This window comes from Condylura cristata, unplaced genomic scaffold (assembly GCF_000260355.1).
Source record: "Condylura cristata isolate star-nosed mole 26May11 unplaced genomic scaffold, ConCri1.0 scaffold00012, whole genome shotgun sequence".
Taxonomy (NCBI): domain Eukaryota; kingdom Metazoa; phylum Chordata; class Mammalia; order Eulipotyphla; family Talpidae; genus Condylura; species Condylura cristata.
Window position 1 is genome coordinate 6,773,206 of NW_004567113.1, and position 13,617 is coordinate 6,786,822.

Sequence of the window (13,617 nt, forward strand, 5' to 3'; positions counted from 1 at the left end):
CATATGTGCAGACCTGAAAAACAAACTTTAGTAAAAACAATGATACTAAAGGGGATATATATGACGAGAGGACTTCAATAGTTGCTTTGGATGTCTGCCTGTTTTGGACAGAAAATCTAGGCAAAAACATTTAAAGCTGGACTCAACTGATCTGAACAAATATTTAATGAGTATAATTGATTCACTCATCCATCACTAATTATAGTAGATTTAACTATGCAAGTTAGAATTAGTTCATTCTTGTCATTAGAAATACAGTCCAATTTTAAAATTGTTTAAAATAATATGTTTGTATTATTTTATATACTTTATATTTATAAATACAGTCAATGCCATGAAATGTTTTGCTAACTCTTCACTGTAAGATGTTTTAGAGCTCAACTGGGTAAGACACACCCCTGCTAGCTTTCAGCAGGCAGAGAAAGGCTCTCAGGGAAAGTGGCATATCTAAGTACTAAACATGATACTTCCTCATATAAAAAATAGCAAGTCAATGTTGTCTTTGCTGTTTCACTGATATAAATCATAAGGAAAATTATAATTATAATTTTGGTAAGTCAAATAAATAGAAGCACAGAGTTACTAAGAATGAAACTAACATGGAGGATGCCCCTTATTTATATATAATAGAGGAAATATCCTTACTCAGTAGAAAATGTCCTTCTTTACTGAGGAAATGTCCTTGAGGCTTAAGGCTGCAAGAGAAGGACAGGCAGTGACTACAGACTGTGGATGTGAGAGGGGAAAAGAGAGTGGGGGGAGGAGAAGGTTGGAAAAGCATGGAACACTGAGAAGAAAGGGAGGTTTTTATATATCTGTTTTTGAGAAATTGAAAAAGTACAGTGTGACCAGAAATTAATGAGCAACTATCAGATGATCACAGATCACAAAACACAGGCTCCACCAAACAATCGCTTTTATGTAAAGTTCCCATAGAATTAAACATAAGTTCCATGGAAATGTTTAAGTACGATTCAGTTGTATTGAGCAATAACAGTCTATCTGCAATATGGAAAAGAAAATAGATACAGGGGAGGTATTGGTTCAAGGGAATCTGTAAGATAATGTAGTTATCTACATTGGCAAGAGCGATAGCATACAGCAGTTTTCCAAGACTCAAAATAAGAGCTTGCTTTTAAAGCTAAGCTATTCATTTATCATTTAGGTAGTTTAAGGAAAATGGACTTCCAAAGTTTCTGTTCTAAGCAAACTCGAAGGTTGGGTGGTGATCATTCAATACTATTTGGCAACATCAGTCTGGCTGCTATACGGAAAAGATAATAGAGCTAGAGAAGACATGGGGATTTGAAAGATAATGCTGGGTATTGGTGTTAGTTCTGCAATCAGAAACACTGCAGAGATGGTTCCACTGGAATTGGGAGCCAATAAATGTGGGATTATAAAGCAGAGCAAATCGATTTTGAAGGTGAACTGAACATATTGAGCATGATGAAGAATGAGATGACTGTGAAGCACTCAAGTATGTATGTGATGACATGATTGTTGAAAGCTATAAATAGTGCTAGTAACTTGGCTAAGAACACAAAGAGTTTTTACATGAATACACTGACTGTTCAGGTGGAAGTAGGCACTGGTCTTCTTAACCAAAACTTTCCAATACTCTCCTCACACATAATGTACTGTTTTTATAATGTCACCTGCTTCTATATTAGACACATGCAATATGATCACCAGGACAGTTAATTGATTTGCAGGTAGTAAACACTTTTCCCAAGCTGTAAAGAGAACTTTCCTGGGTATCTTGTTACAAGAACTAAGAAAAACAAAATAAAATAATATTTCCTGTGGAGCTTGGGTCAAAAATAGTTTGAGAATTAGCAGTGTTCAAGAGAAATGTGGGAATTGGTCCTTTAAAAAAATGGAGAAAGTAAGCAAGCAAGAGAAAATGATAAAATAGCAAAGAAAGGAAGGGATAGAGAATACTATTTATTAACATCTGAATTGCTAATTACACTTGCTCCTTGAACTCTTATTTGTCAGGTTTAATAAGTTACTCCCACAGTCTTTTCTTACATTCCCATTTTTTAAGGACCCAAATATCTTTCTGCATATTATAATTAAAAAACTGCCAAAATCAAAATCAAGGAAACAGAAAAGTAATCACAAACTAAATATTTCCAAATTTACAAAGAATGGTAGCATCATAAGCAGAAATTTTCAAGAACAGTTTTATTTCCTGATTTAAAAATATTTAATATTTCTATTTATTATGAATTAAGCAATAAAAATGAAATTTTAGTAATCATCAACCATTTCAATCTATATGTGTTATATGCATGTTGGAAACTATACATGCCTATTTACTTCAGTTTTAATTATGGTTTATAGTTGTAACTCAGTTATTTTTGTTATAAAATATCTAATGGAACATCTTTTTATTATGCTTTCCCTTTCTAACAAAGAAACCTAAAATGATAAAATACATTGTATTTTACTTAAACTATAACTTATTTAGACATTTTTTGACATTTAGACATTATTTGAACATTTTTGTATGTGTGCCTTTTTTCATTTTTAATTAGTCCTTAGTATAAATAGTGGGTGTAATTAATCAAATAGTATACATGTGATTATTTAGTTTACATAGTCCTAAACTGTGTTCTCAAATATGTAAAAATCATACTAGAAAAATAATTGCATATAGATTTAGTGATAATCTAATATTGAAAGTATAATTTAAAAATACTGACTAGAATAGTGAAAATAATGTTATTTCAAAACAATATTTACTTACTAGTAAAGACAATATATAATTAGATGTATACACATAATTACCTTATTTATTTGTCTAATTACAAGTATTTCTTTTATACCAATTAATAAAAATGAATTTTGTAAATATAACGTAAACCTTACTAATTCCAGAGACTAAAGAACTGAAGCTGACTTGAATTAAAGTGATTAATAATAATTAAATGAAGGCAACATTACCACAAATCAAAATCCTGAAAGATATTACATTTACCCTTCCCATTCATTTTTTAAATTATTTTTAAACATTTATTTACTTATTTTTGTTCAAATAACTAGAGTATAGGCCACAGTTATGGGTGGTGACAGGATTCACCAGAGACAGAGTGGGGAGCAGGAAAGGCATATTTACTGAAAATACACTGCTGAGGGGAGAAATGGGGGAACAGGAGTGGTCTGCTGTCACCCATTTGTGGGTCACCTCCCTAGAGGGCATGACACTCAGGCCATGGCAGTGATAGCAATAAGACTTAACCTCTAGACCACCAGGGAGGCCCCTTTGTTCATTTATGAATAAAATTTACACACTACTTTTAAACATATCTATTCCATATATCATACTGTCAAATAGTGAAAAATATCTGCTTCAATTGCCCTCTTGAAATATCTCATCATATTCAAAACAAAACATGCCATCTTATAATATTTTTTCTTTCTTTTTGGGTTTCTTTTCATTCTTTTTGTATTCTTTTCACCAATATAATGCACTATTATCAAATAATTTCCCAACAAAAAACCTCAGTTGCTCTGTATGCTTAGTTTCCCACTTCCATCTATCACAAAGTCAGAAAATATTTCCTAAATTAACCTTCAAATGTGTCCCTTTCTCTCTTTAAATGCAAGTGCTTACTCTAGACCTTTATAATGTTTCTCCAGAATCACTCAAAAATGCTCTCTTTAAGTTTTGTTTCACTTGACACATCTCCATATTATAGCCAAACTGATCTTTCAAATAAAATAAAAGCAGATCAGGCACCAATGGTTTCTACATCTTCAAAATCAGTTTAGCAATCATTAGCTTTATTAATTTAGTTCTACATGACCTGGTTTTTCATTATTTGTCTGGTATACTCCAGGTCCCATAAATTCCAGAAAAACCCTATCACTTTCTGTACAAGGAATCTGAAAAACTCTCTATGGGCCTATATTTTTATTATATTTTATACAAAGATTAACTTATATTTACTCCATCCTTTTTTAATCACTTGGGTCAAAAGTCTTACAGCTTAAAATATAAATGATTCTACACATTTCACATTTTTGGATCTATAATGTGAAACTAACTTGATTCCTATAACTATGATGCAAATTTATTCACATATTTTCATCTTTTAAATAGCTGAGCAAAGCAAACTTTATAAACTCCATTTATTCCTATAAAGATCAACTTATTTTTGGTCAGTCTAACATTATCAATATCCTATAAAAAGAGTTTACTCTAGAATGTAATAATTCCCAAGTACAATTTCAGGTCCCACTAAATATCACTGTTGTTTATGAAAAAACATACCAAATTTTCCTGAAGTATCTGTATTTTAGATTGTTCTAATGCAGAGAAAAGAGCATAGAGTACAAAACAACAATTTATTAAGAAATGTTGGACATTTAATTTAATTTTAAAGCTATTTAATTTTCAATTCTCTTTTAAATACTTAGATCTACATTAATGTGTATTGTTCCAAACATCTAAATCAAATTGTAGTTAAGTTATGCTAGAGAGGCTATATGCTTTATTAAAATATATACATAGAACTTTTGTTTGAAAATCTACTTTTATGTGTCTAAATTAAGTTTTCTGTTATTTTTAATGTTATTTCAAGTTGGTCAGAATATACTTTTAGTGAAATAACAACAATTTTCATCAAACTTTGTCAGTTTGAACTCCTTTAACAAAATACCATGCATGGGTAGCTTTTAAACTACAGAATCAGTTCCTCACAGATCCTGAAGCTGGTAAGTACAAGATCAAGTTCTAAGCGGATTCACTATCAGGTGACAAAGCTTTCTAACAGATGGTGTCTTATTGTCATATTCTCACATAGTGGAAAGGATGAGAAATTTCATGTAGGTTTCAGTAAGTACACTAATCTCCCCAAGAGGTCTTACCTGCTGCAATATACACACACACACACACACACACGTGTGTGTGTGTGTGTGTGTGTGTGTGTGTGTGGTATACATAAAGGATTTAACTTCTAAAAGTATCTGTCAAAATGATATATGCCAAATTGAAATTTAGAGCAATCTTTGGAATGATTGATCAGCAAAATAAAAGTGACAGTCTGTTAATGTGTAACTATTTTAGTCAGGAAAATATTAATTTTTCATAAAATAAATTCAGGGGAATTTATTGGTGAAGTAAAGCAAATACTGCTAAATTTCACTAATTTTATTTCTTATTTAACTGTACAATTGGAAGAAAAATTTTGATATATTGGCATATATCAAAAAGATTGTCCCCTAAAAAATGTTTTACTATTAAGAACAATAAATATCACTTTAACTTCCCTGATTACAATGACAGTTTTTATAGAAGTTCATTTCTTGTATTATTAAGGTATATACATTCACACACCAGCATTTTAAACGTTTTTGTGTATTGACAGTACTAAAAAAGTAGAATTATATTTTCATACTTTGACAGTAACACAATAAGAGTAGGACTTTAATACCCCATTCAGAGCAGTAGTAGATCATTCAGGCGGAAAATTAAGCACAAAAAAAAATGATCTTAAATGACAAAATAGATGAGAAGGACTTAATAGATATTTACAGCATCCCATCAAAAAATCAACAGAATGCATGTTCTATTCATGTGCCTATGTAATATTCTCAAAGAAAGAAAGTCTATTCAGGTAATAAGCAACCATCAAAAGATTAATGAAGGCTTAAATCATTTCAAGCATGTTTTTGGATTATGATGATCTGAAGGAAGTAATCAATCAAAAGAACAAAGAGGGGGTAACTATTCATATTTGGAGGATAAACAACATGCTACTGAACAACTGTTGGGCCAATGACAAGATTAAAGATGAAAAATTAAAAAAGCCAGGGGCAAGTAAAAATAAAAAAAGTCATGTCGTAGAATCTACAATATGCAGCAAGAGTGATAGCCACGTTATAAAACAGAACAAATACAAATAAAAAACATTAATCTTACAGGTAAGTTAACTGGAAGAAGAATAAAAGCAAAACAAATTCAATACAAGAAAGGAAGTGATAAAAAAGCAAATTTAACAAAACGTATTGCTAAATCAAAAGTTAGTTCAAAAGTTAATGAAATCAAGTTGCCTCCTTGAAAAGATTAGCAAAATAGACAAATATTTATCTAGATTTACAAGGAGATAGAGAAAAAACAAATAAAACACGCCAACAAACAAACAAAAAAAACAAGAAAAGTTACAACAGAAACTGGAAAAAACAAATGAAGGATGTAACAGTACTATGGGGCCCTCTCTGCTGATGCAACGGGTTAAAGCGCAGCACTGCAAAGCTTGCTCCAGAGGGCAGGGAGGTGACCCACATGGGCTGCAGCCCTCTCCTGTCTGGCCCGCTGTTCCCCTCAACAGTGAACTTAGTCAATCTGCCTGTTGTAGTCTCCATTCTGTCACCACCCCTGCACCTCTGGCTTGTAACCCAGTTATGTATGCATTAAATAAACAAACAAACAAATAAATAAATAAAGAGTATTATGGGCACCTATTTGGCAATAAATTGCATAACAACACACAGAAATGGGCAAATTCTTAGAAACATACAGCATTCCAAGATTGAGTCATGAAAATATACAAGAGCTAACCAGACTGGATATAAGTAAGGATATTAAATAATAGCACCCCAAAACATATGTTCAGGAGCAAAGAGCTTCACTAATGAGTCCTACCAAACTCAAATAATATGTATCTTCTCAAGGCTTTACAAAAGAAGACAAAGACATACTGCATAGGGAACATTAGCATTATTCCAATCCCAGACAAAGCCATTACAAAAAAAGAAAAAAAAATATTCATCAATATATCTGATGAACATGGGTGCAAAATTCTTCACCAAGATACCAGCAAATTAAATTTTAAAATATTAAAAGAGCATACACCATGATCAAACGAGATTTATTTCACTGACACAGGCTGGTTCAACATATCCTAATCAATAAATGTGATCTACCAGGGCCCTCCCTGGTGACACAACAGATAAAAGCACAGCACAGTAAAACTAGAGACAGCAGCTTCACCGCCAGCTCAATTCCCAGCCAGGGAGCTGACCCATATGGCACAACAGACCTCTCTTTTCTCACCTGCTGCTACCCTTAGCAGTATACTTTGTTGATCTGCCTGCTATGCTCCCTACACTGCTCCCTACACTGACTCTGGTGAATCCCCTCACCACCCCTGCACCCCTGGCCCATATCCCAGTTCTGTATACATAAATTAATGATTCTTATTAAAAAAAGTGAAAAAAGTGACCTATCATATTAATAAAAGGAAAGCTATAATCATATACCAATATCAGTAGGTGCAGAAAATAATTTGACAAGAACCAATAACCAGTTGTGATAAAAACTCTAAAAAATCAGCCAACTAGAAATCTTTCTCTACATGATGAAAGCTATGTAAGACACAACCAACATCCTATTCAATCATAAAAACTGAAAGCTTTTTCTAGATTAAGAACATCAGTGTTGTCCACTCTCACGGCTATTATTAAATGTGTATGAAAAATGCTATTCAGGGCAATTAGACAAGAACAACAAATAAAATATCCAAATTGGAAACAAGAAGCAAAACTTCCATTATTATGACTCAATAATATGCACAGACAATATCCCAAATTCCAGTAAAAGCAACTGGAAAAAATAAATGAATTTAGCTAAAGCGGCAGGTCACAAAATTAGTATACAAACATTGGTTGTATTTCTATCTGTAAATAACAGAATAACAGAAAGAGAAATTAGAAAATAATTCCATTTACAATCACATAAAACTCCCCTTCCCTCCAAAGATCTTGGAATAGATTTAATGAAAGAGGTGAAAAAAAAAAAAAAAACAGTACCCTGAGAAACTGTATATGTTGTAAGTAGACATGGAAAAGATGTATGATATTCCAGGCTTATAACAACACACACCCTGACTTAAAACTATACTAAGAAGTGAGAGTAAACACAGCTTGGATTTGGAATAAAAATAGACTAACAGAACAGACTGAGAGTCCAGAAATAAAATCACACACACATGGGCAATTCTTGACAAAGGAGTCAAAAATTTACAATGAAGCAAAGAAAATCCCTTTGATACATGGTGTGAGGAAAACTGGAAAGCCACATTCAGAGAATAAAATTAGAACATTACCTCAAACTATAAAGAGAAACTAAAATAAAGTGGATATGTTGACTTGGATGTTAGAACTCTACCATAAAAAAAAAAAAAAAAAGAGCGAGAGGGATGCTTCTTGGCAATGGCCAAAAAGATATCTTTGGGGACAGAAATCCATGAAAGTAAACAAGTAAAACAATCCAATTAAAAAGAGAGAGAGAGAGAGAGAGTAGATGACCTGAGTAGGTTTTTCTCCAAAGACAACATATAGAGGACCAGTTGGCACATTAGATATGATTTCATCATGTCTTACTATTAGGGAAATGCAAGTCAAGACGAGACATTCCTTTCAGACTTGTGATAATGACCGCTTTTCAAAAGACAAGAAAAAATAATGTTACAGAGTATGTGGAGGTAAGGGAATTCCCTATACACTGTTGGTAATAATGTAAATTGGTGGATATGTAAGGAAAAACACATGGGATTCCTAAAAAGAAAAAAAAAAAGGTAAAAGTAGAAATTTTACTACCAGAGAGGCAGGGTAGGCTGTGGATGCAAAGGAAATAGGGTTTGAATGGTCCATGATTATGAGGGTTTTAGTTTTCTGAAGGTTGTGGTAACTTATATTTGAAGAAGTACTGAACCTATACCACTAAATCATATGCAGTTCTGTAAACCAACATTACCTCAATAAAATAAACAAAGGCAAGTCAATACTTCTGGATTTCCCTTTCTCTTGTGCTATTTCCCCTCATTTAGACCCTTCTTTTTCCCTCCCCTGTTGGAACTCTCAGATTTATACTATAATGGTAACTACAACACTTGTTGCAGTTTACCTAAAAAAGTCTTGAGTCTAATTTTTGGCATAGATTAAAGCATCCAAAGTCTAGTTTTTCTACTTACGAGTAAAATACCTTCTTTTAAAAAGCAAATGAGAACATGAAATAGAAACAATGTTCAGTTTGCTTGATATTAAAATCACATACATATATATCTGCTTATTTAATATTTTTTTTTGTCTAAAATAAGCCTCAATATCAATATGTTATAGAAATTCCACATTTTAAAGCTTATGTGCAAGATTGTATAATTCACTTGGCTTTATTTAATTTAGTTTTATCATATATTTTCTTTTGGTTTTGTGTTTCTCTCAAAATACATTGGTAAACTTTTAAGTTTATAAAGGAAATAACAGATTTACATGAGTTTATGTTAATGACATTCAGGTAGCAAGGATGTCTTCAAACCTTCATATTATCATTGTCATAATATCAATACTATCAATTTGTTATATAAAAACCTATCTTGTAGGATTTATTTGTAATGACACTTATATTGACTTATTATAAGCAAAAGTTGTGATACAATAGTTCCTTCAATGTGTTTTTGAGATGACATATATTATCTAATGTCATACGTTAGCAGTGTTCACATAAACCAATGTCAGCTCAAAACAAAATAAATCAGATTATTGCTTGTGATATCCTGAAATGTATACTGAGATGACAATTTCTGCAAAATTGATTTTTCAGAAAATGTTCCTAGGAAAAAATAATAGGAGAATAAAGAAATCAAAATGAGTATGTTTAGAAATGCAGGTTCAAGATCACTAAGAGTAGAGAGCTCTAGGAGAGGTTTGGAGAAGGCAAAGTCTCATCTCTGAATTATCCCTGCCCAAGGGTAATGGAGCCCAGTTATGGATTCCCCCCAAAGTCAGTCATTGTTCAGGGAGATTTTTCTCTTTACACAAAGTAGGTGGAAGGCATCTGAAGCTAAGGACACTTCAATGACAAAGACAGCTCATTGCTGATGAAGAGTTAATGTTCACCTGGAATATGTGTGCACATTAAAAAAAAAAAAGTGAAATGGACAGTGCACTGGCAGCATTTGTTACAGTTTTTCTGGAAAAGTCTTTAGCCTAATTCTTGAAGTAAGATATAATACAAATACCTGAAGTCCAGGTTCTAAAATGTATTTTCTTAAAGGAAAATATTAAATGGGCTTCTTCATATTGTAATCTTTACTCTTATACACCAATGATAAATTTTAATTCTTTACATGTCTTTTTTGAGCTCATACACATTCATATTTTGTTTATGATGGTGACACAATGAGTTAGTATTCATTTCAAAAAAAAGAAGAGCTGATTTTGAGGGATTAAGTTTTAAAATTTAAAAAATTGTATTTGCACAAACATGCAGTTATATATATATATATAATCAAATAGATGATGCTGGTATGTAATAGTAGTCACAATTTAATTTTAGAATTATTTTTAATATTTCATGTATAAAAATCTAGTAAATATGAAAAATTTCATAAATTTTCATCACTATATACTGTCACTAAGAAGGAGAACTAGACATTTGCTCAATATGGAGTTATGAATATTTTGTAATGATATAGTGGTATCAAGAGATATTGTACTAGGTAGAAAAGTGAGAACATCTGTTCTTTTCCTTTTTTACAACAGTTTTATCTTAAAGCCATATATATATATTTTTTCCCTTGGAGTTTCATTTTTTCTTTTCTCTTTTTTTTTAGATTTATTTATTAAAGCATATAGTACTAGGGTACAGGCCAGAGGTGCAAGGGTGGTGAGAGGATTCATTAGAGGCAGATTGGGGAGCAGAACAGGCTGATTGATGAAATACACTGCTGAGGAGAGTAGTGGATGGGTCAGAGGAGTCTGATATGCCAGTTGGGTCACCTCCCTGGCCGGGAATCAAACTAGTACTGAAGTGGCTTTAGCTTTGTAGTGCTGTGCTTTAACCCACTGTGCCACCAGGGAGGGCCCTTCCCTTGGAGTTTCTAAGCTTACTTGAAAAACTTAAATTTATTTTGAAGGAAAAGTTAAACAGAAATGTTAAATCTTTTCACAAAGCTACAAGAGATTTTATTCACAACTTAATTCATTAAAATATAGGCATTAAAAGTTTTATTTTATTCATTTAAAATAGTACCAGATACATATTGTTGGTTAACCATCAGAAATCATTAAGTGGTAAAATATGAAACGAGACTCTCAGTTAGGGCTAAATCTCAATTATATTTTCAGAAAACAGAAAGATTGGATCATTACTCTGAATTTATTTTTATTGCCTTTTTATTCATTGCTCTTTCTACTGTTGCCCTTTCAAAGTATAAAGCATAAAGGGTAGACTGACTCAGTAATAAAATAATGTGATGAATTAGGAATATAAAAATGTTTTCCTTTTTAATCTACTTTTAAAATAGCTACATGTGTACATAGCTGTTTTCCATTGCCTATACAACCAAATATTTTTTAATTTAAACTTTAATACAAACATTATTTAACAAATAGTTGGATTATATTATTTTCAAGAGATCAATAAAGAAAAATGTAAATAATGGTGGTTGTATTGTATATTTGCTATCATATAAGTATGTGTCCTCCAAGACCTGTAGCTGCAATCTCAATTTACCCACTCATTTGGTTTTCACGCAGGATTTTCCCAATCTGTTCTTAATTGCCCACACTATATTTCTGCTTGCCTCATCACTGTAGTATCCAAGCATCTCTTAAAGCCTATCTTATCTCTGTCATAAATGACTCCTAATTAATGTCTCTTTTTTGTTTCCAAATTAGACTTGATACTTCTTGATATCCTATAAATCTAGGTTATTCTAAGAAGATTTTGAATGCATGCATTCACAAATTAATTTCAGAATAAAGAGAAATGTTGTAAGAACAGACTTTAAGCTGGTCTCATCTTGGCAACAAAAATGCCTGAGAAACTAACCTTCAATTTACCCATTTAGAAGAATGCACTTGAGTCACTTTGCATAAATTCTTGTACAAAATGAGGTGAGCAAGAATGGTGCCCTCCAGAGCAATCAGGTAAGGGTGATTTAAAAGGTTCAATAGCAATCCCTCTGACTTGCTCCAACTTAATAACAAAATTGAATTTCTGTTCCTTGTTGAATCTTCCAGCTTTCCTCAACAATTATTCTGCTTGGTGACTGACTTGCATTTGGGAAGTCTTAACTCCATCTGGTAACATATTCATTGTGTTCTGTACTGTGTAACCATTTCAAATATTTTATATCCTTCATCATTAAGTGGTATTTACAAGTGTATGCATAACCTCCCTTTCTTTAATAGTCTATGTAAGCAACTTTATTATTTTTTTACTTATGCATACAAGAATATAGGGTATAGGTACATGGGGTGATAGGATTAATCAGAGAGAGTGGGGAGAAAAACAGGCAGATCTACTGAAATACACTGCTGAGGGAAGCAGCAGGAAAGACAGGAGAGGCCTGCTGTGCCATGTGGGCCAGCTTCCTGGCCAGGGATAGAAATCATGTTGCAGTTGCTGCCAATAGCTTGATAGAGCTGACTTTTAACCCCTTGTGCCACCAGGGAGGTCCCCAAGTGACTTTATTGTTGTCTATTTGTCACATTTCTTCTAACAAGTTTCAATGTAGGAGATACTTTTGCATATCAAAAAGCATAAGCAATAATTCAGATGGACAATATTTAGACCATTCTGGTTCCATGAACATTATGATGAGGTTGGAACAGCTATAATTTTCTTCCTCAACTCAGTAGACATCACAGTTTTAAGAACTACTATAATAGTAGCTTCATTTGAATAAAAATTATAAGCCTTTTGACAGATGACTTTGGGCAGGTTTATAAAACATTTGCATATTAAGTTTTCATCAGAAAAATGAAGATGATCATACATTACATCATTGAATTGTCCTGAAAGTTAAAGAAGAAAATCTGGTATATGACACTTTTTCACTATACGTCATTATCATTCTTATCAATAACTAACTAGTGGTCATTACCAATCTCAAAGATTGAAATTCGATGATAAACATCTTACTAGTTAACATATATAGCCAACTCTCTGTATCATTTTGAAATATCTATGGTCAGCCAAACAAAAATTTCTCACTCACTGTGTTTTTATGTATCTAGTTATTAGGTGTATTTGAGAACATGAGATGAATTTCTTCTATGAAAAGATCACCAAGGCTGAATCAGAAAAATGGATGACTGAAATATAGAATTAAAGAAGACCCAAAAAGGAGGAAATGATATGAGGATTAAAAGGAGTTGCCAGATTCACAAACGCACGACAATAACTCCATAGTTATTTCTGCCTTGGTCATAATTCTCCCAAGGATAATTCCAGTTCATATTCTGGAAAGGTGAGGACACAACAATTCTTGGAATTTGAATCCCAGTGCTGCTGTAGCATTAGCTAGCACTTTTAAGATTGTGATCATCTGTATAAAAAGACTATATGAAAACTTGGCTAATGCAGACAAGCAGGAGGCAACTGAGAACAGCTGTTAGGGAATCAGGAGGTGGGGTGTTTGCAGAAGGCCTGAGTAAAATGGAGAACTGACACCAAGATGCAGAGGTTTCAGGGTCAGGATCAACAAATGAAAATTTGTAAAAGGATTAAGTAGAGAATATTTGGAATAGAAAGAATAAGGAAGAGAATTTGTGGTGATGAGTAGGCTGCTGCCTATTCATCCATTTTCTGATTCAGCC

The 13,617-nt window shown here is 32.5% G+C and overlaps 1 protein-coding gene across 1 annotated transcript in view; it reads right to left on the reverse strand.

Annotated features, from left to right (window-relative positions):
• Nucleotides 1–13,617, reverse strand: part of CCSER1 (coiled-coil serine-rich protein 1) — a 939,806-nt gene that overhangs the window by 497,935 nt on the left and 428,254 nt on the right. The window lies entirely within an intron of this gene.